The sequence below is a fragment of the Cornus florida genome, unplaced genomic scaffold (assembly GCF_030987335.1).
Source record: "Cornus florida cultivar Cherokee Brave unplaced genomic scaffold, ASM3098733v1 CherokeeBrave_3.0.0_Hap2_Chr04, whole genome shotgun sequence".
NCBI lineage: Eukaryota > Viridiplantae > Streptophyta > Magnoliopsida > Cornales > Cornaceae > Cornus > Cornus florida.
Window position 1 is genome coordinate 81484163 of NW_026775574.1, and position 17260 is coordinate 81501422.

Here is a 17260-nt window from a genome sequence, read left to right on the forward strand (position 1 = left end):
TGTATGGATTAATACTTTCAATTAATCATTTATTTCTATCCATATGTCTATGTATGCTAGAATGAATGTTCATGTGCTTTTCTCTATATTTAATGAAATTAATGCATATCTATGTGTATTGATGTTGTTAATCTAGTGATGGTCAAAACATAGCGCTTAATTGAACACTTTTGTGATTTATTTGATGGTTTACACTTGTTTCGTGATAGATTGTGCCACACCTTTAGTTTAATTTTCATGTCTCTAGCCTAAATGTAGTGTAATTGCTTTAATTTCTTAGATAGGTAGGCAATCTATTCTTATTTCTTGATGTTCCATACTTATGAATGCAAAGAGTACATTTCTTTAGATTATTGTGTGTGTTATAATTATGGTTTAATTGAATGGGTTATGCTCTCATTTGATAGGTTGTGCTTTTCATTAAATTGACTAGACAATCTATGCTTATTTGCCATCCATGCTTAGTTTTCAATTAGTAACACACACACACACACACACACACACATATTATACAACTTAAATGTCCCCATTAATTTACAATTGCTAGTGTTTGGTGAAGTGAAGCTTAGTGGTGAACTCTAAGCCCCAAGACCTCTCTCTCATTTATTTTCCCTCTAATTTCTAGATTGTCAATTGCATGTTTTAATTTAACTTTAGTTTAATCAAATCAAACCCCTCTTTTGATCATTCGACCTACTACTCCACAATTGGTTCTAAAGCACTATTACTTTCCCTTGGGATGATCCCTACTCACTCTAGCTACTTTATTAGTTAGTAATGGTAGTGGCATTCTATAAATTCAAACTTGGCCACACTACACACTCTTGTTATTGGTATTAGGCAGCACGTACCAAGTTTTGCACCACCGGTACCACCTCTAGAGAAAAGTGAGTCAAAACAGACTCTTGATCACATTGCAAAGTTTGTAAAGTTGATGCCAACTCTATTTGAGGGCGACCTAGATCCACTTGTTACGGACAGTTTTATGGATAGGGTGGAGAAGCACCTTAATGCTATAAATTTGGCAACGGACAGGTTAAAGATTATTTTAGCTGCTTACAATTTTATAGGCGATGCGGAAATTTGGTGGAAGACCATTTCTCACACGCATAATTTGGACACAATGACCTATGATGCATTCAAGAAGTATTTTTCGATGCATAAGAGAATGGAATTAAAGAAAGAGTTAAATGGTCTCAAGCAGGGAAATATGACAGTCACAGAGCACGAAAACAGGTTCACGTCTCTTATGAGGTTTGCCCCGGTAATTACTAAGGATGAAGAAGAAAAGACATGGAAATTTGTTAATGGTCTTTACCTCGCTATTAGGCCAATTGTGCCCATTACAGAATTAACTAAATATGCAAAAGCAGTAAGAAAAGCCTTAGTGGTTAAGGCCGAAAACAAAGACAACAAGGCTATCAAGGAGTCCTACAAGCACGGCAGGAACATGGGTGCTACTTTCGAGGGCCAGTCACAAAAAAAGCCGAAGAATGAACCGTTAGGGTTTAAGGGACAACAGTCAGCTAGATCTATACCTGCAGCTTCAGTGTCTTTTGGGTCTTCTAGATGGAATGTTACTTGTTTCAGATGCGGACAGCCGGGATACTACAAGTCCCAGTGCACTCAGGCTCAGGTGGCGTCGAGTGGATGCTTTGGTTATGGCTAGTAGGGCCATAGGGTAAGGGATTGTCCACAGCGAGGTAGTGGTTCAGGTCGAGGTAGAGGTTCACAGCAGAGGTAGACACAGGTTGCCACCGTTCAGTCAGTGTTTCAACCACCATCACTACCTCAGTCATCTCAACCAGCTATAACAGGTCAGAGTTCTCGACCGGGTAGGGGAGCCTCTTCTAGTGTACCTACTCAACAGTCTGGTTATCAAGCAAGTGGTTCTCAAGGGCAGAGGACCCAGGGTCGTGTGTATGCAGTCACTCCAGCTGAGCCATCATCCAGTCCTTCAGTTGTCAGGGGTATGTTCCTTGTATCCCATTCTTGGGCCAGGTGTTGTTTGATTCCGGTGCTTCATACTATTTCATTGTTTTCTCATTTGTACAGTCCTTCAGTTTGTCGGGGTTGTTCCATTACTATTGCTGGACGGGTACTGGAGTTTCATCTCATCCTTCTTGAGATGACAAGGTTTGACGTCATTCTTAGGATGGACTGGTTGTTATCCTTCAGAGCTGTTGTTGACTGTTTCAGGGGTAGAGTGTCAATTTGTACCCCAGATAGGGATTGCGTATGTTTCGTGGGGGATCGGTGTGATTCTCACACTCCTTCATTCTACGGTGTTAGAGGTCGGGATTTACAGGAGTTCTTCTTGGCTAACCTTTTTGCCGATGATGATGTTGAGTTTTGTGTAGTTGATTATCCAGTGGCTGTACGAGATTTTCTGGATGTGTTTTCGGAAGACTTGACGGAGTTGCCTCTATATTGAGAGGTGGAGTTTGCCATTGATTTGATGCTTGGTACCATATTAATTTCTATGGAACCGTATCATATGGCATCGAAAGAATTAGAGGAATTAAAAAGGCAGCTTGATGATTTCAGGATGAAAGGTTTCATCCGACCGAGTGTGTCACCATGGGGCGCACCGGTTTAGTTCACTAAGAAAAAAGATGGTTCTTTAAGGTTATGCATTGATTACCGGATGTTAAATCATGCCACAATCAAGAACAAATATCATGTGCTAATGATAGATGATTTGTTTGACCAGTTAAAGGGAGCTTGCTGTCTTTTAAAGATTGACTTGAGGTCAAGCTATTATCAGTTGCAGGTTAAGGATGAGGATATCCCAAAGACAGCGTTTCATACACGGTATGGATATTACAAGTTCCTAATTATACCCTTTGGTCTGACTAATGCAGCAGCGGTATTCATGGATCTAATGAACCGTGTCTTCCATGATTACTTGGACCAGTTTGTGGTAGTTTTCGTGGATGACATTCTTGTGTATTCACGAACTCGGGAGGAGCACGAGATCCATTTGAGTATAATGTTTTAGATTCTACGGGAGCACCGTTTATACACTATATATGAAAAGTGTGAGTTTTGGCTACAAGAGGTGAAATTTTGGGGACATGTCGTCTTGGAGGGTGGGGTTTCTGTTGATCCTTCAAAAATTGAAGTAGTTTTGAATTGGGAGTAACCCTATAATGTTTTTGAGATCCGGAATTCCTTAGCCTAACGGGTTATTATTGGAGATTTGTGAAGGATTTTTCCTATTTGGCAGCTCCTATGACTAGATTAACCCAGAAAGGAATCATTTGCGTGGAATGAGGCTTATGAGTCATCCTTTTAGGAATTGAAGACAAAGTTGACTACGGCGCCAGTGTTGGTGATACCTGAGCGTGGCTTGGGTTATGTGATCTATTGTGACGTTTCACGCGATGGTTTGTGTTGTGTACAGATGTAGGATGGTAGAGTAGTGGCTTATAGGTCTCGACAATTGAAGACTCACGAGCATAACTACCATTTTCATGAATTGGAGTTAGCAGCGGTTGTGTTTGCTTGAAGTGTTGGAGACACTATTTGTATGGTGAGAGATTTGAGGTGTTCTCGAACCACAAGAGTCTCAAGTATCTTTTTTCCTAAAAGGACTTAAACAACAAATAGAAGTGATGGGTTGAGTTCTTGGAAGACTACAACTTTGATTTGCAGTATCATCCGGGTTGTGGTACCTGATTCTTTAAGCCGGAAATCTTGTGGGACTTTGGCCAGGTTAGCCATTCAAAAATGGAAGATGCTTTAAGATTTTGGCAAAGATGGAATTGTATTGCTTTGATAATGATGATAGCAGTGAGTTAGCATTCTTGTTTAGTCTAGTATGTAGCTCAGCCCACTCTTATCGAACGGTGATTGAGTCACAGAGATATGATTTGGATTTAGATGCCATTCACACCTTGATCTCTAATGGTGAGATATTGAAGGATTGGACCTTACATGTAGATGGAGGTCTACAGTTCAAAGGTTTGTTGGTTGTTCCCACAGTTTATCGTGAGGACGTCTTACTGGAGTTTCATACTTTTCGCTTTGCAGTTCATCCAGGTGGTACCAAGGTTTATCACAATCTGAGACGTCAGTATTGATGGAATAGGATGAATAACGATGTTACACAGTTTGTGGCTAAGTGACTTACCTATCAGCAAGTAAAGGCCAAGCACCAAAGACCAGCTGTATTGCTGGTAGCTTAGTGGGAATGGGAACAGATTGCTATAGATTTTATGACAGGTCTTCCTAAGTCACGGAAGGGAAATGAAGTCGTATGGGTTATTATTGATAAATTGACCAAAACAGCTCACTTCTTGCCTATTAAGGCAATAGATGACGCAGAGGCACTTGGTGTTCTGTATGTGAAGGAAATTATGAGGTTACACGGAGTTTCAGTATCTAGTATGCCAAATAGGGATGCCAAGTTCACCTCGAAGTTCTAGGAAGGACTTCACACAACATTGGGCTCATCGTTGCATTTCGGTGCGGCATTCCATCCACAGACGGACGGCCAGTTGGAGCGTACCATCCATATTTTGGAGGATATGCTTCGGGTGTGTGTGCTTGATTTAGGAGGTAGTTGGGAAGATCACCTTCCACTTATTGAGTTTGCCTACAATAATAGTTATCAGATGAGTATTCAGATGGCTCCAGTTGAAGCATCATATGGTAGACCTTGTAGGTCTCCTATTTGTTGGACTGAGGTAGGCGAGATAGCTGCCTTAGGACCCAACTTTTACTCGAGACTACTGAGAAGATTAAGTTGATCAGGTAGAGATTGCTTACAGCTTAGAGCCGACAGAAGAGTTATGCAGACAGGCGGAGACGGCTGCTATCTTTCGAGGTGGGAGATCATGTTTTTCTTCGGGTTTCTCCGCGAAGGGGTTGATGAGGTTCGGGAAGAGTGGCAAGTTATCGCCATGCTTTATTGGACCTTTTTGAGATCGTGGATCGTGTAAGAAAGGTTACCTACAGGCTTGCATTGCCACCATAGATGGACAAAGTCCACAATATCTTTCATGTATCGATGCTACGGAAGTACGAGCCTGATCCATCTCATGTTTTGAGTTGGGTTGAGGTTGACATTGATTAAGATATTTCCTATGAGGAGGGGCCACTTTAGATCCTTGACACATGGCGGAAGGTGTTGAGGAACAAAATGATACCATTGGTGAAAGTTCTATGGAGACATCACCTAGTTGAGGAGGCTACATTGGAGTATAAACAGGAGGTTCGCTCCAAGTAACTGGTGTTGTTTTCTCCCTTAGGTATGGCTTGATTTTGGGGATGAAATCTTTTAAAGTTGGGGAGAATGTAATGCTTTCGATTTTCGTCATTTTCCATTTGTTGGAATTTTTTGATTTTTTTAAGGGTATTTTCGTCTTTTCTCGTTTTACGTACCGGACTCCGTGGGGTGTGCCGGGTATATCAAAGTGTTGATTGGGACATTTCGTTGAGTTTTGGACTCTTAGAAATGCATTGGCTGCTATTTTGGCATTTTTTTATTTTTCGGGCCGGGAGGTCCGAAGTTGGACCCGTCACTAGGGTCGTTGTACACGGGGGTTGTGTCACGGGTCTATTGCATTTTATGCATTATTATTTTGTGCATAATTTAATTATTTAAATGCTTATTGTGGTTATAAAATGATTTGTTTATATATATATATATATAAATGTTAAAGTTATAAGATATTTATAAGACATGGGATATATATACATATATATTTATATATATAAATGTTAAAGTTATAAGACATTTATAAGGCATGTGACCCACTCCTTTTATTTTTCATCACAAATGATCATAAGTTCATTTACAGACCTTATTTCTCTTCCTTTGAACATCAGTTTCTCTCTGTTCTTGGTACACACTTTTCTTTTTCTTTTTTTCTTTTTTTTTTTTTTTTTCTTTTTTTAATTGTGAGCTTTGATCTCTTCTACCTTTAAGAATTTGGCTTTGCCACTTAAGGCAAAGTTGGAGAGCTCCTCGAGGCCGTCGTTTTGATAGGAGCCAATCTCCGTTTGGCCACCAATTGGGAATTCAAAAATGGGCATTTTTAGGGCTATTTCACCAATTTAAGGTAAGGGTGCTCTAATCCACTATATCTTGGATTTTTTTGTGAATTTTCCCCTTTAATTGGACTGTAAGCATGCTTAATTTTAATTATTTTCATTGTGTTTGTTAAGGTTAATTGTATTTAAAGTGATAAATGTGTGCTATGCATTAATTGGGATTATCAGTGTAATGATTTTCATTTTGGTAAAGAAACATGCTTAGTGTTGGTATGTTGTATGTTTTATGACTTTAATTGCTATGAAATTTTTTGTTATAATTATGGAAATAAATGTTTAGAGCTCCCTATCAAGAATGTCATGATGATGTAGATGGAATGTGTGGAAATTTTAGTATTGAATTGGCATTTAGAAGCATGAAGCATTCATGCATTCATTGGGAAGAAAAAAGGGAAAATTTTTTTTTTTAACAACAAATGAAATTGTTTTAGGAAAAAAAAAAAAATATATATATATATATATATATATATATATATATATTCGAAAAGTGTTTGCAAAAACCGGATGCCTAGGAGTCGCTTAGTGGTCCGTGGCGTTAATATGGTCTACAGGGGGACTAGGGAGAGACCCTAGCGTGGTTGAGCTACTTAGGCTGGATACGACGCCTTGGATTTGCCTTGTAGTCATGGATAGTTAGCCAATCCTCCTCTCGTGACGCCTTGGAGTCGCCTTGGGTCGGATTGCACTAACGGTTTAGAAGTGTGAAATGGTATTGTTTTGAAAATGAGGACCGACATTTCTTAGCATGGGATATCATTGGCATATATTGTACATTTGGTAGTTGGATAACTTGTGTATGTATTTGTTGATATTATTACTGTTTTACTTGTTTCCCGAGGCATGATCCCGTTCACTTGTATTCTATTCCTTATGTGGGTTCAAGGGGTCGTAAGAGGTGTGTCTTAGACATTTCCTACTAAGCGGTTGGCTCATCCCATTACTTTAATATTTTCAAGACACGGAAAGATGTGGCAGACAATGATCCACTACAAGTTTAGATGGGATTGGAGATCTATATTTTGCTATCTTTTGTAGTAGAACTTTAATATTTTGTTAATGTAATCTTGACTATTTTGTAAGACTTTAATATAATTTGTATAATATTGTAAATTATGGAATTTTAATTTCAGCTATATTTCATGGACTGTAACTTGATATAATTAAAGTGCATTCCATGTAAAGGATTATGGAACTAGGATGTGGACTGGTGTTTCCATGTTGGGATGAGATGTAGGAACGAGACTCTTTTTACATGTATGTGCTGATATTAAGAATGTTGTATATTATTTGCATTGTGCGTTGGGACAGGATATATTAGTTTTTAGGCTAAATGAGGCCATTGCATTTTATATGTATTTCAGCAGGTCGTAATAGGACTTTTTTAATAGAGGTCATACCGAAAATGAAATTTTTGTTCACTTATAAGGATCTTGAGATGAAATTCTATTATAAATGAGATGTTGAAGATCATGTATGTGGACTAGTCTGTTGATGCATGAGGGCTGGGAATTGAATAGTGTTTTGAGATGTTATTGTATACATACTTGTTGTAGTCTTCTTGATAGAGTTTTTCCCTAAAGTCATACGTTTCAATGTACACTAGAATGAGCCTTGTTGCTTAGTGTTTGTGGGTATCATTTTTAATAAACCCTCACGAGACTTCACTCGTCCTTTAGGGATACTTAGGGGTTTAAAAAGCTTGTTACATATGCTAAATGCAATCGTCACTTCCGCGAAAGAGGAGAAGTTGGTGTTTCAATTTTGTTTTGCTAAGGGACTAGCAAAATGTAAGTTTGGGGGTCTGATAAGCGTCAAATATTTCATATTTAAGCGCCCTTAATTGCATTAGTTAAGCCCATTATTTGATCTGTTTATATAGATTAACTATATTTTTATGTTTTTGTGTTTTTGCAAGTCTGATTGCTAAAAAGGAATAAAAATAAAGTTTTAAAGGGTTTTGAAACACAAGTTATATCACGCCTAAATTTCAAGTGATCATGAAAGAGAAATAATATGAAGAGGCGATGAATGTAACAGGAGCTAAAGAGAGAAGTCTGTGTCAGAGTAGCATACCTGGAATCTGGACGCCATCCTCCAGAAGCTCGCGTCCGGACGCCAAACCATCAGGGCCTCGCGTCTGGACGCAAGACCACGGGCCCTCATTTTATTTAAGTCCGATTTTGTCTATCTTGAGATGTATTTATGAATTTTAAATGAGGGATTTTGTATTTTGAACTCACGGAAGGATAAATAGAGGGAAAGGGCTGAAGGAGTCTATCAAGTTTTGTTTTTGAAGAAAAGATAGAGAGAAGGCATAGGATTTTTAGGGTTCTTGGAGGAGACTTGTAAAGATGGTGAGAGTGGGAATTCAATTCTCTTCTTCAATCCTGGAGGGTGTAGCCATATTCATGAGAGGCTAAGTCCATTTTCTAGGGAGTTGATGTAACCAAGACCAAGCAAGCATGGTTTGATTTGTATTTTAATTTAGGAATTTTTACTGTATATATTAGTTTCATAAATTAGAAATATTTGCATTGACTTGATGTTCTTTACATTAAATTGATGCATGTGTTTAACCTATGAATATATATTTGTGTTGATTTGTTATCTTGTCTTAGAAATCATATTGATACAAATATTACACTTGATTTCCTATAGTGACAATGGGAAAGAATTTATGGAATGGTTATATTGGCATGAAATTAAACATTTATATAAGTTATACTTAAGAAAGATGGACCATACTACACCCTTAGATTAATGTAGTTAGGTAGATGGTTCATACCAACTGAAGATAGTCTATGATATTTAATTGATTTCATATGCTGCAACATACTATTGAAGGACCTTGATAGGCCATGCCTAGGGAAGATGGTTCATACCGCAATCTAGTGTAGGTGGATGAACCATGCTAACCAAAGATGGGTTATGCTTAGTCCTGAATGTATGATCTTCTTGAAGATGTTGTGGTAGTTTTATGCTCCTACACATCATTATATATATATAATTGTCAATCCCTAAGTTGAGTGAAAGTTCTGCATGTTTATGATGTTGAGGTGAAGTCAATTCCCTAGCCTTCTTTGTAAGTTAAATCCATCGTTTTTACATTATTTACTATTTTTTGAAAGTTAAATTCGTAGGTTAAATGACAAACCAATCGATTTATCATTTCTTTTATCAAATAGAGGAAGTAGTTTTATAATTCTGTTTACCATAAACTAGCAATCCTTATGGTTCGACAGCCCCCTACTCTAGCATTAATCTACAATGATGAATGTGTTATTGTTATAAGTGGTACACATTTGTGCACGTTAACTTTTTGGCATCGTTACCGGGGATTGCAAACGGTTTTGTAATTAGAATTTAAAAATTGCTTCATTATTTGATTGTATATATCTTTTCAAGTTTTTGATGTTTTGTGTTGGTAGGGGCTAAAGACTTTCCAAAAGGTTTAATTGCGAAATTTGAAGTCTTAAGAAATTTGGGTAAGTTTTTGAAGTTCCTAATTATATTTTGTTGGGCCCTTGTCAAGGCTATTGCAAATTTATTATTTTATTCAGCGCATAGGTTCTTGTCGTGGCCAATTTAATTTGTTTTAATTATTGTTGAATTGAGGAGAAAGGGATCAATGTATGTGGATGTATTGATGAAGGGTTGTTATGATTGTTGTGTTTGATAATTGATGGTAAGTCGTAGATTATTGTCTTTACCACATCTTGAGGAACCAATTGATATCGCTTTACTCGAAAGAACTCTTAGGCAACAAAGAAGGAACCTTAGGGATCCTGAAATTTTAAGAGAGCTTGAAATTGAAGTAGATAAAATGGCTAATGAACATGATAATCTCGGAAATCCTAATGCTGAAAATGATAACTTAGCACCAATGACTCTTAGGGACCATTTTGTACCCTCTACATACATATCTCCATCATGCATTGTCATGCCTAATGTTGAGGCTCATTATTATGAGATCAAATCTACCACAATCCAAATGCTTCCAACATATCATGGGTTTGATAATGAGCATCCTTATAAACATCTTTATGAGTTTTTGGAAATCTGCTCCACCATCATGATGAGGGATTTTCCCCAAGATGCACTTCGTATACTTCTCTTCCTATTCTCTTTGAAAGATAGAGCAAAATATTGGTTGAACTCTCTTGTTACTAATTCCATCACTTCATGGGTCCAATTGCAACAAGAATTTCTTAAAAAGTATTATCCTGTGAGTAAAACTAATCAAATGCGTCGTTCTATTCTTAGTTTTTCCCAAATTGATGGGGAAATATTCTATGAGACGTGGGAGAGACTTCAAGATTTTTTGAGGAAGTGTCCGCATCACCAAATTCCAAAGTGGTAATTGGTGCAAGCCTTCTATGATGGTTTAACAGAACCACATAGGTAATTAATTGATTCTTCATGTGGGGGTATGTTTATGTCCAAAAATCCAGATGATGCATGGACTCTACTTGAGAACATAAGCGAAAATTTTATGCAACATGGTTCTCATAGAGCTTCTACATTTAATGTGGTTAAACCCTTAAGTCCGTGTCAACCACGAACTCTTAGGGAAAAACCTTCTCAAATGGATGCCATAGCTCACAAAGTTTTTTAGCTTGTGGCACCAGATCTCTCATCTTCTAAAAATTCTTCATTAAGTGTTATGTGTGCACATTGCACAAGTACTTTTTATAATGCAGAAGATTGCCTCACACCGGAGAAATTTTCTGAAGGTATGCCAGAACAGGTAAATGCCATGTTATCTCACCCTGGAAATAATTCTTATTCCAATACATACAATCCGGGTTGGAGAGATCATCCAAAATTCTCGTGGAGGCAACAAGCCCCACAAAATTTATCATTTCAAGGTCATGGGGAATCAAATCAATCTAATTCGCAGTCCATGAACTATCCATTTCAAGCTTCTTTAAGCTATCGTCCTACTTCCTACAATGCAAAATTTTCTAATCAGAATCATGTTCCTTCGCAACAGTCTCAATTGGATGAGCTAGTAATTTCCAATAAGTAGGTAATGGCTACTCTTAGTGGTTTGCAATCAACTGTGCAATTGGTTAATACTCACTCTCAATCAATAGTCAATATTGAAACCTAACTAGGATAAATGGCTAATTCAATAAGTCAGCTTCACAAGAAGGACACAGGAAAACTTCCAGCTTAACCTGTGGTGAACCTGAAAGGGTAGTATATGATTGATGAGATCATTCCTCCAAGTGGATCAAATATTGAGCAAGTTCAAGCAATCACCACTCTTTGGAGTGGAAGAGTTGTGGACAATAAGGTTGATGAAAAAGCTGAAATTCTTGCTCCCAAGGATTCAACTTCTTCATCCAAAAATCTAAAAAGATAGTCTAGAAATTCCAAATCTGCCAATCCAAAATGTTGAGACATCTTATGAGCCTAAGGCTCCTTTTCCTCAACGCCTCAAAGAGTCCACACATTTTGGGAAAAAGGGCGATAAAATTTAGGATATGTTTGAAGTCTTTAAGCAAGTAAAGATCAACATTATTCTCCTTGATGCCATTAAGCAAATTCCACCTTATGCAAAATTTCTTAAAGATTTGTGTACTCAAAAACGCATTTCTAAAAGCAATATTCTAGAGAATGTGAGGTTAACTGAGCAAGCAAGTGCTATCATTCAGCATAATACACCTCCAAAGTTTAAGGATCCGGGTACGCCTACAATCTAGTGTGTCATTGGAGACAATGAGATAGAAAAAACCCTTCTTGACTTAGGATCAAGTGTAAATCTAATTCCTTACTCAGTATACTTGCAACTTGGCTTAAGAGAACTCAAATCCACTTTAGTTGTTTTACAACTTGCGGATAGATCTGTAAACCAACCTAGTGGTATCATTGAAGATGTACTCATTAAGGTGGACAATTTCTACTTCCCAGTAGACTTTGTGGTTCTAGATACTGAACCAGGCCATAATCCAATAAAACATATTCCTGTAATCCTTAGTCGGCCTTTCTTAGCTACAACTAATGCTTTAATTAATTGCCGAACCAGGGTGATGGATATTTCTTTTGGAAATATAAAGGTAAAGCTTTACATCTTTAATGCTTCTCAACATCCTCAAGGGGAATATGAGTGTTTCTCTTTTGATATCATTGATGAAATAGTTGAAGAATCTCTCCTATTTATTTTAAGTCAAGATCCTCTTAAAACTTGCTTGGCTCGTTTTGACTTTTAAAATTATGATATTGATCAATCCATTTGTGAAGTCAACACTTTGCTTGAAGCTAATGTAATCTTGGACTTTCCTCCTTGGAAAGTTCTAAAGGAACCTTTTTCATTAATTTCCAGCACTCCTCCTATCCCTTCATTGAAATCTCCACCTCAACTTGAGTTAAGCCGCTTCCGGTCAATCTCAAGTATGTATTTCTTGGTGTAAACAAAACTCTTCCAGTCATTATTGCATCTAATCTTTCAAAAGATCAAGAAAATAGCCTTCTAGCAGTGCTGCAAGGGCACAAAAAAGCTATCGGTTGGTCGATGGGTGATTTAAAAGGAATTGACCCTTCTATTTGCATGCACCGCATTCTTTTAGAGGAATAAGCTAAACCTTCCTGAGAGGTGCAGTGTCGGTTGAATCCAAACATGAAGGAGGTTGTCATGAAAGAGGTAATCAAGCTATTAGATGGGGGAATCATTTACCCCATCTTGGATAGCAAGTGGGTGAGTCCCACTCAAGTTGTTCCAAAGAAGTCTAGCCTCACTGTTGTTGAAAATTCAGTGAGAGAACTCCTGCCACAACGTACTACCACTGGTTGGCGTGTGTGCATTGATTACAAAAAACTAAACTTTGCAACTAGGAAATATCATTTTCTACTCCCATTCATTGATCAAATCCTAAAAAGATTAGCTGGTCAGAGTTATTATTATTTTCTTGATGGTTATTCTGGTTATAACCAACTAGCTGTAGATCCTCAAGATCAAAAGAAGACCACCGTCACTTGTCCTTTTGGAACTTTCACTTATCGTCATATGCCCTTTGGGTTGTGTAATGCGCCGGCCACTTTTCAAAGATGCATGATGTCCATATTTTCTGATATGGTTGAAAATTTTCTTAAAGTATTCATGGATGATTTTTCTATCAGTAGATCTTCTTTTGACTCTTATCTTAATAATTTATCACTCGTCCTTCAAAGATGCAAAGAAACCAATCTGATTTTAAGTTGGGAAAATAGTCACTTTATGGTACAAGAAGGGATTGCCCTGGGACATATTATCTCTAAAAGAGGGATTGAGGTCGATAAGGCAAAAGTTGAATTAATTCAGAGCTTTCCTCCTCCCTCTTCAGTGAGACAAATTCAATCTTTTCTTGGTCATGCAGGCTTTTACTGTTGTTTTATCAACGATTTTAGTAAGATATCTCGGCCTTTGTGCCACTTTCTTGAAAAGGACACTAACTTCAACTTTGATGAAGCATGTTTGGAAGCTTTTAAAAAGCTCCATTCGCTACTCTCTTTTGCCCCAATCATGAAACCACCTAACTGGTCTCTCCCCTTTGAGATCATGTGTGATGCATCCGATTATGCATTAAGTGTTGTTTTGGGCCAGCATGTGGATAACACTCCTCATGCTATTTACTATGCTAGCAAGACTCTATCAGATGCTCAAATGAATTATATAACAACTGAGAAAGAATTGCTAGCAGATGTCTATGCCTTGGATAAATTCTGTTCATATCTTTTTGGATCCAAGGTCATCGTTTTCACAAATCATACCGCATTAAGACATCTACTTGCGAAGAAAGAGACCAAACCTCAACTCATTCATTGGATACTCTTACTCCAAGAGTTCAATATTGAGATTGAGGATAAGAAAGGAACTGATAATGTAGTTACAGACCATCTTTCTAGGCTTCTTATTGAGAACACTTCTGATTTCTATCCAGTTCATGACTCATTTTTGGATGAATAACTGTTCCAGATTTCTCATGAGTCGCCTCCTTGGTTTGCTGACATTGTCAACTATCTTGCGGTTGGAAAAATTCCATCAAAATGGTTTAAGCAAGAGAAAGACCGGTTCTTCGCTCAAATCAAAAATTTCTTTTAGGAAGAACCGGAATTGTTCAAGTACTGCTCGGATCAAATAATCCAGAGATGTATTCCTGAATCCGAAGTCCAAAACATCTTGAAATTCTACCACACTCTTGAATGTGGAGGACATTTCAGTGCCAAAAAGACTTCATCTAAAGTCCTTCAGAGTGGATTTTATTAGCCTTCATTATTTAGGGATGCTTACAACTTTTGCAAGTCTTGTACGCAATGTCAAAAGCTTGGGGCCATGTCTAAAAGGGACATGATGCCATTGAACTCCATTTTAATCATCAAAATCTTTGATGTCTGGGGAATAGATTTTATGGGACCATTTCCATCTTCATATGGTTATTTTTACATTCTCCTAGCAGTAGATTATGTATCTAAGTGGGTAGAAGTTGAGGCAACTATAACCAATTATCATACTGCAGTTGTCCAGTTCATTCAAAAGAACATATTCAGTCGGTTTGGCACACCTCGAGCACTATTAAGTGATGGAAGATCTCATTTTTGCAATCATTATCTTCGATCTTTTCTCCTTAAATACTCTGTCATTCATAAGGTTTCCACGCCTTACCATCCTCAATCGAGTGGTCAAGTAGAAATTTCCAATCGGGAAATCAAGCATATTCTTGAAAAAACGGTTCGACCGGACCGCAAAGATTGGTCATTACGACTGAACGATGCGCTTTGGGCCTACTGAACTGCGTTTAAGACACCAATTAACATGTCACCATATTGGATTGTTTACAGTAAGGCATGTCATCTTCCAGTTGAACCAGCGTATCATGCATTTTGGGCCATAAAGTGATTTAATTTTAATCTTGATCAGGCCAGCTCTAACAGAAAATTGTAGCTCAATGAGCTAGAAGAAATTTGGAATGAGGCTTATGAAAATATAAAAATTTATAAACCGAAGACCAAAGCATTCCATGATAAACATATCATCAAGAAGTCTTTTCCTTCGGGTTAAAAGGTTTGGCTTTTCAATTCCAGATTGTAACTTTTCCTAGGGAAGCTTCGATCATGCTGGGAAGGTCCTTTTCTAATCACTTATGTATTCTCTTATGGTGCAGTTGAGTTGAAAAACCTGAAGAATGGGAATCTTTTTAAGGTCAATGGTCAGCGGCTTAAGCCTTACATTGATAACTTAGTCCCGATCGGATATGTGGATTCTATTATCTTGATAGATCCAATTTATGAGGACTAGAAGGATTCCCATAATGTCTAGCTATCAACATTAAATTTAGTATTCCAATGAAGCAATTATATCTATTCTTAGCTTCCTTCTATACTTGTTACCATGAACCAAAAATCCTCTACAAATGGCTAAATAGAATTTTCACTTCACATTCTTCAAGAATCATTTGCATGTCCATTCAAGTGGCCATAGTGGGTCTCTATAGTCATACAAAGGTTTGGTAACATTTTTAGGTGTCTTTGATCAACAATTCATAAAAGCTACAGAAGCACTCGCGTCCGGACGCCATCCTTTGCGTTCGGACTCCAATCATAGCCTCATCTCACATCCGGACGCCACCACCTAGACTCCAATGAAAGTTCGATCGATCCAACATGATCGATCTCAGCACTTCAAGATGGATCAAAGCCATGATGACATTTTCAGAGATCTCAAAAGTTCGATCGATCTAACATCATTCTTCGATCGATTAAACTACTTTGTCCTTATTCAAATGATTGATCTTATCTAGTTGTACCACCCTACCAACCACTTTTGTCCTTTTCCCAAAAATATCTTTAAAATATCTCAAATTTGTCTTTATTCAAAAAGCGCCACCAATGAAGATCGATCCAGCCTAAGTTTGATAGATCTCGGCAAAGTTCGATCGATCTAAGTCCAAGGTTCGATCGATCGAACTTCCTCCAGTGTGAAAAAGTTAAATTTCCAGGTCATTGAAAGTTGTCCTTTATCCAATCATTAGGGAATATTGTGTGCACGACCCTAGCTCATTTTTTGGATGTCATTTGACCTACCTATATAAGGATAAGGAATTCTTTTTACAAGGGAGAGCCAATATCATATCATATCATCTCTTGGAGAGCAAGCTTAGAGGAGGGGGAGGCTAGAGACACCATTGGAGTTCTTCATCAACAAGGAGCAGATTTCTTCCATAGAGTTAGCCCTTGAGGGTTGGAGCAACATCACCATGAGTGGCTAGACATCCTCTTGGGGCTAAAGTTAGCCCCAAGCATGCTTTCTATATCTTAATCTTATATATTATTGAGGAATTAGTGTTATAATTAATGTTTTAACACTTTGACATATATAGATCTTGATTGTTCAATGATTTATGTGGTTAAATGCTTTCAATTGATCATTTCATTATATCCATATGTCTATGTATGTTAGAATAGATGTTCATGTGCTTGTCTCTAGATTTTGTGTTATTGATGCATGTCTATGTGTATTGATGCTATAGATTTAGAGATTGTCAAAACATAATGCTTAATGGAATGCTCTTGTGATTTTCTTGATGGTTCATACTTATTCCTTGATGGATTGTGCCTCTCCCTTAGTTTATTTTTATGCTAGTAATGTAGATGTAGTGTAGTTGTAGTGTAGTGTTCAATGGGAGGACAATCCATGCTTGTTGTTTGATGATCCATGCTTTTGAATGCAAGTAGCATATGACTCTAACCTTGTGTTGTATTTAGATTGTGAGCTTAATGAAAGGATTAATGACTTGTTTTGATCTATTGTGCCTTTCAAATGTTGTTTAGATAATATATGCTTCATTGCTTAGATATATTGTGCCTTTCACATGATGTTTAGATAATACATGCTTAACTAGTCATCCTTGCTTGTTGAATCAACCAAACACACACACATACCAATATTACAACACACCATTTGCCCTCATTAGTCACTTGTCAATGGTATAGAAATGCATTGCTTGGTGGTGATCTCTAAGCCCCAAGACTCTTCTCTCTCTTATTTGCTCTTAGTTGCATTCTTTTGTTATCACTTAGTTTAATTTAGTTGCTCTCTAGTTTAATCAACCAACCAACTATTTGTTTGATCACTCGACCTACTAACCCTAATAGCGATTCCACAACCAAGTACGACTCTAATCCCTTACGACGATCCTTACTCACCCTAACTATATTTTTA